The sequence below is a fragment of the Mercenaria mercenaria genome, chromosome 18 (assembly GCF_021730395.1).
Source record: "Mercenaria mercenaria strain notata chromosome 18, MADL_Memer_1, whole genome shotgun sequence".
Lineage (NCBI taxonomy): Eukaryota > Metazoa > Mollusca > Bivalvia > Venerida > Veneridae > Mercenaria > Mercenaria mercenaria.
In genome coordinates this window covers 30,189,322-30,203,237 of record NC_069378.1, presented here as the reverse complement: position 1 = coordinate 30,203,237, position 13,916 = coordinate 30,189,322, and the positions used below count along the sequence as shown (strand labels likewise).

The following is a 13,916-nucleotide window of genomic DNA, read 5'->3' as shown; positions in this document are numbered from 1 at the left end:
CTGTTGGGAAGTAGTCTGGCTTTTTTAATAGAAAATTTACAAAGAACCAGATGAAAATTAAATCAACCCTATACTGTGAAATCATTAATATCTGTGGGGGACTAATTTTTGTGGATTTCATGGTTGCATCAATCTACAAAATTAACCCTTACCCTGCTAAATTTCTATAACGAACTTGTCCACTTTTCAATTTGGACAGTACCATTAACTGTTAAAAGGGGTGCTTACCAAAAAGATACTGACTGAATGGCGAACAGTGCAGATCATGATCAGACTGCATAGATGTGCAGGTTGATTATGATCTACACTGGTCGCAAAGACAGAATCAATCATGTCCAGCATGATAAGGATTAAATCAGGACATACATACAGGCAAATTTACTGTTTATCTTACCTTTAAAATTTGAAGTCTGTCATTTATGTACCTACGAAATAGTCATCTTAAACAAAAGTATGAAATTAGATTATTTTACAGTAACTAGCTGCTTATATATTTTAAAGCCAAGCATTTAAAGCTTTAAAGCTACTCGCCCACAGTTTGGGTAAAATTAATTTTTCCAACATGTTCACTTCCACCAAGTTTGGCATGGAATGTATAATATTATGACACTGAAAAAATGATAGAGTGGGTGAAAATAAAAAGTTAGATATTGGTAAAACTGCAAGAAGAATGTAAATTTTCTGCATTATTTCAAAAGCGTTGCAATGGCACAATATATTTGGTTATTTATAAGAATCTCTTGCAAGTATCTTATGTCAGTAAGTTTATACCACTTGTCACTTTCAGACCACTTGCTTTTTATGGATTTTTGAGAGAAATTATTTTCCACCTGAAAAGTCTTGGTTAATCCCTATAAGAAGTTTCATGTAATATTTCTTTCTGTACATATTTAACCCTAAGCCTGCTCAATTTCTAAAATGGACTGGTCCATCATTTAATATGGGCAATACCATTTATTATTCGAAGGGGTGTTCACTGAAAATTTACTGACTGAATAGCGAACAGTGTAGGCTGATCTTGGTCTGCACTGGCCGCAAAGGCTGCTAATCACTTGCCGCAGCAGGCTAAAGGTTAATATAAAAATGTATTGTTCTGGAGAGGTACACTTAAATATTCTTCGCCAGTTTTTCTGATGGTCTTTTGGGGGAGCAAGAGGCTTTTGAAGGAGTCATTGTGTTAAGGGACTAAGATGCAGGGTAAAAGTAACAGTTTAAATTTCAGCACAAGGGCCTACTCACAGGCCTGTATATCTTACATTAGCACTGGTTGATCCTTTGTCTGCTTTTCACTGACAAATGTCTAGAAGAAGCTTTGTGCCATAAATCTTTATTCTTAGAACTTCCAGACAACTGAAAATTTTTGTCAGGTCATCCCAGTGGGGTTGCTTAGTTTCCATGTCATTTCTTAATATATGTTTAACCTTTAGCCTGCTGGTGGCAAGTGATTATGCCTTGGTGACCAGTGCAGACCAAGATCAATGTCTGCACTGTTCGCTGTTCAGTCAGTAAATTTTTATTGAACACCCCTTCGAATAATAAATGGTACTGTCCAAATTGAATGATGGACCATTCCATTTTAGAAATTTAGCAGGGAAAGGGTTGATAAAAAGAAAAAAATATATGTAAATAGTAACTCCAAAACTTTCCTGAAATCGCCTGCAAGAATCTATCACTGTAATGAGAAGAAATTACTATGAATCAAAACTAATGGCCATGTTTGTTGTCACCAGCTGTTGCTATGGTAACCTGTAATGACAGGTGATCCCATGAGAATCACACTGATGTGAGTTTTGCATAAATCTTTTTCTCTGTAGATATTCTTAGAATCAGATTTAACTGATCCGCAGTATTTTGTATTTGTCACGCAGCTGATGCTCCCTGGACTTTTTATAGGCCATATTTAGATGAAACGACATATTAAATCAATTTAGAAAACTACGGTCTGGGCAACATTTGTTGGTAGATAAAATTAGAAGATACTGTGTCTTAATTTGTTTAAGGGGATTATGTGGCCTTTTTTGTTTGCAAAAAACAAATCATTCATTATTCAGTAATGGTGTTTAGTTATATCAGAGGTAATTGTCCTTGGTGTATACTTAACAATATTGGATACAAAACTAGGCTACTGGGTCAAACAGAAATGGAGCTGGTTAACTTCGGAAATTTGTTACTTTTCACTATCCATTAAAACTTAAGACCTTTTAAGTATGTAGGACCTCAGTAAAAAGGTAAAAAAGATAGAAAGTCTTTTTTATGTTATATTTTTTAGTTCAAAACGTAAATGGCCTAGAATAATGAATCCTTTTTATAAAATGTTTGTTGAGGCTATACCCCCTTAAGACTGCAAACATTTGAATTATTGACCCTTATTATGTCTCCCACCACACTTGAACAAAATGTGTTTGACCATAAGACCTCTGCCAAGTTCGATAACAAGCCAAAATCCGCCATGGCACTTTTGAATTATGGCCCTTGAATTACTGATTGAGTCCACTCGTCCAAGCCGTCTAACTGGGTCCATTCATCTAAGCCATCTAGAGAAACTAGACATTTTTCATAGGGGCAGTTGTGGGAGACATGCGCTTTTCTCAAAAGCATCTCTAGTTTGTGACATTATGTACCAGTGGGGGCACACCCTGTGTCCTACAGACACATTCTAGTTTTAACCTTAACCCTCATAACTGAAATTGAAATTAAAATTGTACAAGAAACATTTAGTGGTATATGGAACATTAACCATACATCTATTTCAACAAATGAGCCGCGCCATGAGAAAACCAACATAGTGGGTTTGCGACCAGCATGGATCCAGACCAGCCTGCACATCCGTGCAGTCTGGTCAGGATCCATGCTGTTCGCTAACAGTTTCTACAATTCAAATAGGCTTTAAAAGCGAACAGCATGGATCCTGACCAGACTGCGCGGATGCGCAGGCTGGTCTGGATCCATGCTGGTCGCAAACCCACTATGTTGGTTTTCTCATGGCACGGCTCAAATATTCTTCTGAGTTGACAACAGCTTTATCAGCCTCATAAATCGTACAATATCTGTGGCCTTTGACAGTTTCTTAGAAAAATTCCTGTGCCATTGTTTCACACTCCATTTTCCCCTTGCCAGATTGTCAGTAATCAGCATTAAAAATCTTGTTGTTTTATTGTTCACACAAGATGATGTTATCCATACAAATTGTTATTGTGTCTAACATAAACAATTGTTTATGTTTAGCACAATTTAGTATAAATACTACATATTCCATACTTAGGCTGCACAGAATTGAAAAAAAAAAAATATGAAGTGGGGGTGCAAAAAAATTCAATATTTGTTTGAGGAGAAGAGGAGCGAGCCGATGAAGAAATATATTTCTCTTGTTTTGGCTCTCATAAAACTAAGGCAAAGTACAAGCTTTTACATTATTAACCATAATTCACCAGGAATTGAGAATACAAGAAAATCACAATGGAGTGAGTGAAAACAGATGTAATAATCAGGGGTCTAGCTAGGTCCAATTTTTTGGGAGAAGTCACTTCTCCCTCAAGCTGATTTAGGGAGAAGTGGGGATACTTTTGGGAGAAGTGGGAAGACTTTTCCTACTGCAATGATGTTGAGTAATTTGAAAGGTGGCTGTAATGTTCTTGATAAAAAGTATTGATGTGACCATTCATTTTCTTAGTTAGATCATTTCCCATACAGTGGTTATTGTTTCGTTAAAAAATTCTGAAAAAAAGTCGTTTTCAAAATTCAAGCCGATTCTGTAAATGTAACACGCCGAATTTTGGTTATATCTTGTATGAAGTGTTTATTATTAACACCGAGTCATTCACCGAGGAATGTCAGTATCTCACTCGAATAAAACTGAAAGTAAACTGTGTAATCTAGAAATACATATTCAAATAAATTCATCGATGGAAGTCAATTTAAACATAGTTAATACATTACATGTCGTTCTTTTATCATAGATAACAAATAATTGTGTACCAAATTCCAATTAATCGCATGGTTAATCAGCAGTTTCTTTTAAAAAAAACTTTGCTTTTTGCACTCAAACATGTTGACAATTAACAACGAAGTGTCAAAGATGTAAACGCGACGCTAATTGGCTGAACACAATCAACGAGGTGTATCGGATAATTTGATTCGCTTTCACACTTCTCGGGAAAATCTCGCAAGTACCTGAAGTAGGCGGAGCTTAAATTATGCTCCCGGCGTGTGTTTGTGTATTCAGCACTCGATATGACACCATGCAAGTTGTCAACAGTCCGGGTAGCACTAATTAGTGAGTGCGGAAATCAAAGAAAATCGGGCGACTTGCATTTCGCTTTGAGGTTAGATTTGAGCGAAGTTTGAAGTTCTAGAGCGCCTATTTCGCTCAAGTCGCCCACTCGCGAGAGCCCTGATAATACAGTTAATTAAAATATATATCTGGTCGAAGATGTTCTTTATGAAATATCTACTGTACAACAATGTAAACCTTAGTGATGACATAGATATGTACCATGAGTATTTACTGTAAAACTGTAAATTAAACATTATATCACTACTAGAAATGACCTGGCAATGCTTTTTTTTTCAAACTGCACTTTTTCAAGGATTAAATTTTTTGAAGCCATTTCCAAGTTATTTAGTTCTGAAATACATTAATATTATTTTGAGCAGAGGTTTGAACATTTGAAGATTCCATTTGGCCAGAAGTCACATTCCGTATTATGAACAGTCCTTACCCCACCCACTTCCTATACTAACTGCAAGTACTTTGCACAGAAAAAAATACAAAAACAGAAGAAAAACATGAATCAAAATGTATTTCCCCTTAACAATGTAATGTAGATTAATGTTATCAAATTTCTTTGTAAGTAACCATCTGTATTTAAATGATATCCAATCACTTAGGGTTATAACTCATTTGGTAAATCATTCTTGGAAAATGGTGTAAACAGAATAAGGGGAAATAACTATATGAAAATACAAATCAATCATAGTATATGAAAAAAAATTTATTAGTCCCCTGCTGGTGTTTCACAGTAGAAGACTTATAGATATGGCAAAAAAGTGGATACAAGACAATATGGAGAATATACAAGTCCTTTTCCATTGCTATGGAAATCATATATGATTGCTATGGCAACAAATACATTTAGTCCAAAAATATGACAAAATATAGATTTGTGACAACTTTTAAAGTACAAGAGCTTTTTTCATGAAATTTGGTAAATTGGTAGCAGACAATGCAGAGAACATGTACCTTAAATTATTTATTTTCTGTTTTTCCATTGGTTAGTACATCATTCTGTCTGTCCTTCTGTCATTCACAAAAGCTGCATTCTGTCATAACTTGTAAAAGTACAAAGGACCTTTTCATGAAACTGTTGACATAGATAGAAAGCAGAATGTAGAATATACAAATTTTATTTTTTTCCCTCTGTTTATTAGTTTGTCCATCTATCTGTCTATCAATCAGCCAAGATCCTTTGTTTATTTTCAAAGTAAAATAAATGTTTTCGTTAAACCTCACTTTAAAGATGGGAGATTATCTTCAGCTATGTTTTAGTCTTAAAAACTGTGGTTCCTTTGGCAGCCAGTATAACAAACTGCCCCTTCCCATTAGGGGATCAAACTTTATTGCTTTGTAAAGAGTTACGTCCAGGTTTTGGGAAAAAAATTTCGAACATCACCAAATCATAGAAAGAAAGAGTTGTTTTACATGAAAATTAAACAGCATATAAAACATATATATCAGTCTAGAAAAGCATCATCAATTTTCTCACATATATATTGAATTCTGAAAAGGGACTGCATGAAGGGGGTCATTCTTCTGGACAGTTCAACACCTTTAAACACTCACCATTTTTAAAGAACTTTTACATGTAGAGATAGGCCCTAAAATTTTCAATGATAGAATTACATTAAATAAAGTCTAGAAATTAATTTCCAAGTCCTTGAAATAACCAAAAATGATTTCACAAATGTGAAGTTTATGATAGTTTTGTTAATATCAATAACAGAAGTTTTAATTTTTAATTTAAAGTTGTGATCCACAAAGAGTGACAACTCTTGCCTTGGGCTAGTACTTATAAGTAGAGATCTATTAGTTTCCCTTATGAAAAACCTTCCCTATTGTCAGTGTGTGGTCAGTTTATGTCCAGTGTGTTTCCAGTCAATAATACTCTAAAATCCAGTTACTTGCCAGCCTATTTCCAGAGCTGACAATAAACTGATCCAGTGTGTTGCCACTTAATAACCATCATGTGTCCATGTGCTTGTCAGCTGATTTCCAGACCTGAAAACCAGCTGTAAAATTTAACTTCCAGTCTGCTGTCAGTTTATATACAGTTTGTTGTCAGTGATGTTTGTAATGACGTTTTAACAAAATTTCATTGATTTTTCATATAAAACTATTTGAAGGAGCTAAATTATATAAAAATATCTGGAAATAAACACTGACAACAATCTGGCAACAAACTGGTATGCAATGTCAATCTGGCAACACACTGGATACACAACTGACAACAAGCGGCTTTTTGGACTTTCCAGTCTGTTGTCCTTGTATTGTCAGTGCACAGCCAGTCAACTGGAAATATTTTTCTGACAACACACTGGCGTATTGCCAGTGTGTTGTCATTGTATTGTCAGTGTATAGTCAGTCACAACATGCCAGGCTCTCTTACATGGACAAGAGAAACACTTTAGCAAACTGGAATCATTATTTAAAGTTTTAACTAAATTCCTTTATGCAGTACAAAGTTATGAGCACTTATACATGAGTGTTTTTTTGTTTTGGGTTTTAACGCCGTTTTTCAACAGTATTTCAGTCATGTAACAGCGGGTATACATTAGTGTGGCAGATGGACTAGTTTTGTTTGTTTGTTTTGGGTTTAATGCTGTTTTTCAACAGTATTTCAGTCATGTAACAGGGGGCAGTTAACCTAACCAGTGTTCCTGAATTCTGTACCAGTATAAACCTGTTCTCTGTAAGTAACTGCCAACTTCCCCACATGAATCAGAGGTGGATGACTAATGATTTCAGACACAATGTCATTTATCAAATAGTCACGGAGAACATAAGCCCCGTCCTAAGATCGAACTCGCGACCCCATGATCCGTAGATCGACGCTCTACCTACTGAGCTAAAGATGGACTAGTATCCCAATATATCGCTTACTACTCAGTGTTACTAATTTTTTTTATTTCCCCCTAGGAAAATTGTCTTTATTACCATTGTATTGTCATAGCATTGTCAGTGTATGGGAAGTTTGTTTCCAGTTTAGTGTCAGTATATATTTTTAGCTCACCTGTCACAAAGTGACAAGGTGAGCTTTTGTGATCACGCAGCGTCCGTCGTCCGTCGTCCGTCCGTGCGTTAGTCCGTCCGTGCGTGCGTAAACTTTTGCTTGTGACCACTCTAGAGGTCACATTTTTCATGGGATCTTTATGAAAATTGGTCAGAATGTTCAGCTTGATGATATCTAGGTCAAGTTCGAAACTGGGTCACATGCAGTCAAAAACTAGGTCAGTAGGTCTAAAAATAGAAAAACCTTGTGACCTCTCTAGAGGCCATATATTTCACAAGATCTTCATGAAAATTGATCAGAATGTTCATCTTGATGATATCTAGGTCAAGTTTGAAACTGGGTCACGTGCCTTCAAAAACTAGGTCAGTAGGTCAAATAATAGAAAAACCTTGTGACCTCTCTAAAGGCCATATTTATTATGGGATCTGTATTAAAGTTAGTCTGAATGTTCATCTTGATGATATCTAGGTCAGGTTCGAAACTGGGTCACGTGCGGTCAAAAACTAGGTCAGTAGGTCTAAAAATAGAAAAACCTTATGACCTCTGTAGAGGCCATACTTATGAATAGATCTTCATAAAAATTGGCCAGAATGTTCACCTTGATTATATCTAGGTCAAGTTCGAAAGTGGGTCACGTGTTTTCAAAAAGTAGGTCAGTAGGTCAAATAATGAAAAAACCTTGTGACCTCTCTAGAGGCCATATTTTTCATGGGATCTGTATGAAAGTTGGTCTGAATGTTCATCTTGATGATATCTAGGTCAGGTTCGAAACTGGGTCAACTGCAGTCAAAAACTAGGTCAGTAGGTCTAAAAATAGAAAAATCTTGTGACCTCTCTAGAGACCATACTTTTCAATGGATCTTCATGAAAATTGGTCAGAATGTTCACCTTGATGACATCTAGGTCAAGTTCGAAACTGGGTCACATGCCATCAAAAACTAGGTCAGTAGGTCAAATAATAAAAAAACCTTGTGACCTCTCTAGAGGCCATATTTTTCATGGGATCTGTATGGAAGTTGGTCTGAATATTCATCTTGATGATATCTAGTTCAAGTTCGAAACTGGGTCAACTGTGGTCAAAAACTAGGTCAGTAGGTCTAAATATAGAAAAACCTTTTGACCACTCTAGAGGCCATATTTTTCAATGGATCTTCATGAAAATTTGTCTGAATGTTCACCTTGATGATATCTAGATAAAATTTGAAACTGGGTCACATGTTGCCAAAATTAGGTCAGTAGGTATAAAAATAGAACAACCTTGTGACCTCTCTAGAGGCCATACTCTTCATGAGATCTTTATGAAAATTGGTGAGAATGTTCACCTTGATAATATCTAGGTCAAGATCAGAACTGGGTCATGTGCCTTTAAAAACTAGGTCATTAGGTCAGATAATAGAAAAACCTTGTGACCTCTCTAGAAGCCATATTTTTCAATGGATCTTCATGAAAATTGGGTCATGTGGAGACAGGTGAGCGATTCAGGACCATCATGGTCCTCTTGTTTTCTATTTATCCTTATTAATGTTTAATATAAATTTTAATGTGACTTAAAACCTTCATTTGCTTGTGACTCAATTTTAATACAAATTCAGATTTGCAATATTTCAGTTATCAATAATATAATATTGAAACCAAAGGAAATTTGACAAAGATTATGGTAAATCTGCAAATTAATTTTACAGGGTAGCGAAAATACATGACTTTTAAAATTTCTGTATCTGTTTAGCAAAAATACTTGTTGCGGACATAATCTGTGTTACAATGAAAACAAGTAACTGTAAAATGATGAAAAAGTACCTTTACAATGTGCCCATCAGTGCTGGAAAACTATTGAAAACTGAAAATAGTTTTGGAGGGAAAAATGCAACACTTGGCCATTTTGATAAGGTGTCTTGTAATATTTGTTTTGCTGTGAAAATTGCAAAGATGGGTATATTGCCAGTGTATTGCCATTGTGTAGCCAGTGCATTGTCAGAATCTGCTCTGAGTAACTTTATATCCAATGTACTGTCAGACAGACAGCCAATCCATACAGTATTGTCACTTATTTAATTTTTATCTCGATTATTCAAAGAATAGAAGTTATTGGACATGACCCTATGTTTTCTTTCTTTTTTTTTTTTTTTTTTTTTTTTTTACAAAATTATAGATTGAAACTAATTACACACTTGTTCAATGTCATGACCTGACATGTACTAAGCAGGTCCCATAACTATACTTTTTTTCCAAAATTAAGCCCCTTTTTCCACATAGCATTTTTTGCTTAAGTTTTTGTATGCAAGCTGGTATCTCAGTACTCATTCAATTCGATTATAGAAATTATGTTTTTTATTTCCAGTTTCTTGCCATTTTCCTGCCAGATTTTTCCAGACACTGGAAACAAGCTGACAATATTGTCAGTGTGTTTACATGCTGATTGTTATGAGCCAGTTTATTGTCATATAGTTTGCAGATTATTCCCAGAAACTGGAAATAATATGGAAATAGTGTCCATATTATTTTCAGCTAAACTTTTTTTCTTGGAAGTTTGTTCCCATATAGGAGTCAGATTATTTCCAGTTACCTTTTTTTTTTGACAGACTGTTGCCAGATCATTGACAGTTACCTTGCAGCTTAATGCCAGCTTGTTTCCATATTTCATTTTCGTAAGGGTTACTTCCCTTGCAATTACACAATTGAGTGGAAAATGAAAACTGTTTAAGACACAATATCATACTTTTTTGCACAACAAAATCATTAAGGATTTATTCATTTGTGTTTGATTTACCCCTCAAGACATGGTTCCTATGATTCTGTCAACTTACATATGGTAAAAAATTAACTTTTAACAAGCCAATAATAAAACGAAGTACCAGTAGGTAAATAATAGTGCAGATAATACAGTTTTGCTTGCATCAAAATGTCACAATAGATCCACTTTTGTAATACAGAACACCTGGTAGGATTAGTAAAGGTGCAATTATATTGATCTCTATTTCCTATGCCTATTACATGTCTTTGTTTTGATCCAATTGCAATAATGTCCCAGTGCTTCAACTTCACATAACTAGGTTTAAACATCAATTTGAAGAATTGTTTACTTTTAGTTCTTTACAAATGGCATTCTTTTATTAAGGGGGACAACTTTTGAGAATATTTTAAGAATCCAATGGTACAGGACTAAAGGTTAAACATGTATTAGACAGGTAGATTTTTGGGTTTAAAATGTTGTTCCTTTACCAAATTTGATTTACTGCTAGACCTAAATAGGAGAACTTACTTACCAATACTTTTGAATACATAGTTAGATATTTGAAAATGATTAAAACTCTCCGGGAAATTTATTAGAAATGCATAGGTTTATTAAGATGGCAAAAATAGACAACTAGTACAAACTTTATAAACTGGGGAAAAAAAGACAAATTACAATTGCAAAAAATTGCATAAGAATGAGAAATTTGTCTTATCTTAGTTATTTTTAAATAGAAGTCAGATGTTTTTAACTTGTGATTGGCTATTGGTAGCATGATGTCTTTTTGTTGCCTATGTCATTAGCACAAGTAATCCCAAGTGTTACCTCCAGGACAATCTTGCCCCATTTTCATCTAAATGCAAAACTATGCATAATTACAGGGTAATTTTGAGAAACCCTTTCTCACATTGAGTCTTGCAAAATTGAAACTGAAAGCAAGGAAGATTTATAGATGGGCATTGACTTGAGGTTTCTTCATTCTTACTGAATCAAAACGTTTGAAATATATGCAAAAAGTACTTTTTACACCTATCACTCTTTATAGTCCAATCTTGGGAGTTATTCATAAGGTTATACTGCAACCAATCGTGGCATTTTATAACAATATTTTTAAATGAATGGTTTAAAGCCTATCATAACTTTTGAATTTGATCAAGTAATGTTTTAACTTTCTGTAAGTGATTGATTAACCTATATTGATTCATATTACAGTCTTCAATCATTTTGTGACATCATCATTTGTGACATCAAATTTTGTGACTTTTTGTGACATAATGATTTTTGACATCATAATTCTCCCCATAGTGAAGCAGAGGAGGATTTGAAAAGCGTTTGATGGTCTTTCAATAATGAAATATCTGGTCAGTAGGTGACTATTATTATTAAGAAACTATTGCAATATTGCATGTAAATTCTGGAGAAGAGTAATACAAGAGCAATACTATTAATATTGCTGTGTACTATTTGTTACTATTATTTAAACAATTTTATTTCAGTAATACATGAAATATTACAGAACATATAGTTAGGAATTAGACAGAAGCTTTGTCCGGTTACGGTTGTTCCTCTCCTTTATGAAGGTACGCTGCTACAGTTTTATCTACGTGATATGACTACGGTCAAACGTGCTTATTTTGTTACTATTGCAGTAGTTGGTGGCATCACTAGACATTTCCTTTGTTGGTTTTTTTTTTGCCAAGTTTAGAATCACACTGATATAACTCAGGTCACTGCTTTTGATGGTGGAGGAAGCCCCATGGACCCCTTCCCCCTTTAGGCATTGTTGCAGGCATGGGCTGGCCCTAGGTTGAACCACAGAGTTTCTGTAGGCAAGCTGATTGGCACCCCACATGATAAATGACTGCACGATAAGAAAACCAACATAGTGCATTTGCGACCAAAAATGGATCCATGCTGTTCCGCTAACGGTTTCTCAACGATAACATGTTTGATAATTAAAGATTTTTCTTCATTAAAACGTTCCAATGCAGAAAATATTTTTGTATAACAGTACATATGCACTTAACTTCTATCATTGACAACCTTTTGAGTTCAACAATGCATGAAAAACCATAACGATCAGACATGATATAAACATGCTGTCGTTTAAATACTTGCGGGATTTATACTTTTCACCACTGTTTAGTATTTTCTAAGCAAACAAAATAATTAATCAGGACAAATAAGGCATGTTAAAAGTGTAGTGAAAAATTATGTTATGGATACTGGTTAGGAATGGAAATGTCTGGCAGCAAATTGAATTATGGTCTCCAGTTTTTTCAAGCAGACACATATATTTTATAGAATTTTCAGTCACAAAGTTAAACAGAACGCTCCAGATGAACAAAACTTTATGTAAAAATTTATAAATTATAATGTTCTAATACAACCCGATTTATTTGCCTGTAAAAAAGGAAAAGCCCTAATAAAGATATTAATTATGTAACAAAAATCACTGTTTTACTTACAATAATTACCCCTAAGCCAAAAATGTCGTAGCTGCACGATGGAAAAGAAAACCACAGAAACTTAAAAACATTGGTGGATGTCATCAAGGATTATACAAAATCTTTATATGGTTTTAGAATTTGAACAGTAATTTTCTCCTGAATAAAATCAATTGTCATTTGTATGCTTAAAGACCCACCAAAACCTAGTGACCTACTTTTTCCTCATGAACTCGATTTTACAGCTATACTACAAGATGACGGGTGGACAGTTAAGGCCCTCCCTGAATTAATGTGTTTTCACAAGGTCATCTGCATATATATTCAGTCAATTCTTTTCAGTATAGTTTTAAAAAACAGAGATAAAATAAGTATCTACACAGTGGAATCAAAGAGTGCGGGTCTAAATTCAGCTTAATATATCAATTACTGTGAATACTGCTACATTGATGTCATAAAATTGTTTAGACATTAAAACACATTGTCTTGCCTTATATATGTCACGTCAATTTGTAGCTATTTCTCTATTTTTTATGCAAATCATGACTGTATCATTACCATCATGGAATATGAAAGAATACATGCAGTTACCTTGGGGTGTGTTTTTAATTCTATGTCAACTCTGACTGTGCCCATCATGCACTGTACTCCGACTGTGCCCATCATGCATCTGAAACTCCGACTGTGCCCAACATGCGTATCTGTACTCGTGACTGTGCCCAACATGCTCATCTGTACTCCGACTGTGCCCAACATGGCATCTGTAACTCCGACTGTGCCCATCATGCATCTGTACTCCGACTGTGCCCAACATGCATCTGTACTCTGACTGGCCCAACATGCATCTGTACTCCGACTGCCTATCATGCATCTGTACTCCGACTGTGCCCATCATGCATCTACTCCGACTGTGCCCATAATGCTCTGTACTCCAACTGTGCCCATCATGCATCGTACTCGTGACTGTGCCCATCTGCATCAAACTCCGACTGTGCCCATCATGCATCTGTCTCGTGACTGTGCCCAACTGCATCTGACTTTATTAAAGAAAAAACCCACTGCTTTTGATATTTTAATCATTAACCCTTACCCTGCTAATTTCATAATGAATTTGTCCATCTATCAATTGGAAAGTACCATTAACTGTTAAAAGGGGTGCTTACCTAAAGAATACTGACTGAATGGCGAACAGATGTGCAGGCTAAACATGACCTACACTGGTCGCAAAGGCAGAATCAAGCGTGTCCAGCGGATAAGGTTAAACAAAAAGAGGACCACAAAAGGCCCTGGTCCTGTCCCCGGGTGTGGAACCATTTCAGCAAGTCTGAGGAACACCCATGTAAGGATGCTAAAACCAAGTAAAACCATTGATTCATGAAACTAGAATTTTTAACAAACATTTACCGGAGTCATTTAATAATATGATATATTGAATCCCCCTAGTAAATCTGT

General features: G+C 35.2%; 1 protein-coding gene and 1 long non-coding RNA gene across 2 annotated transcripts in view; both read left to right on the top strand.

Moving 5' to 3' along the window:
* The window catches only part of LOC123539176 (dual specificity calcium/calmodulin-dependent 3',5'-cyclic nucleotide phosphodiesterase 1C-like), a 423,427-nt gene that overhangs the window by 259,072 nt on the left and 150,439 nt on the right, over positions 1-13,916 (top strand). The gene's annotated exons all lie outside the window — the stretch shown is intronic.
* Positions 7,269-8,679, top strand: LOC128550742 (uncharacterized). Its single transcript, XR_008368415.1, has 2 exons — positions 7,269-7,469; positions 7,760-8,679. It is a non-coding gene; the product is annotated as an uncharacterized LOC128550742 (long non-coding RNA).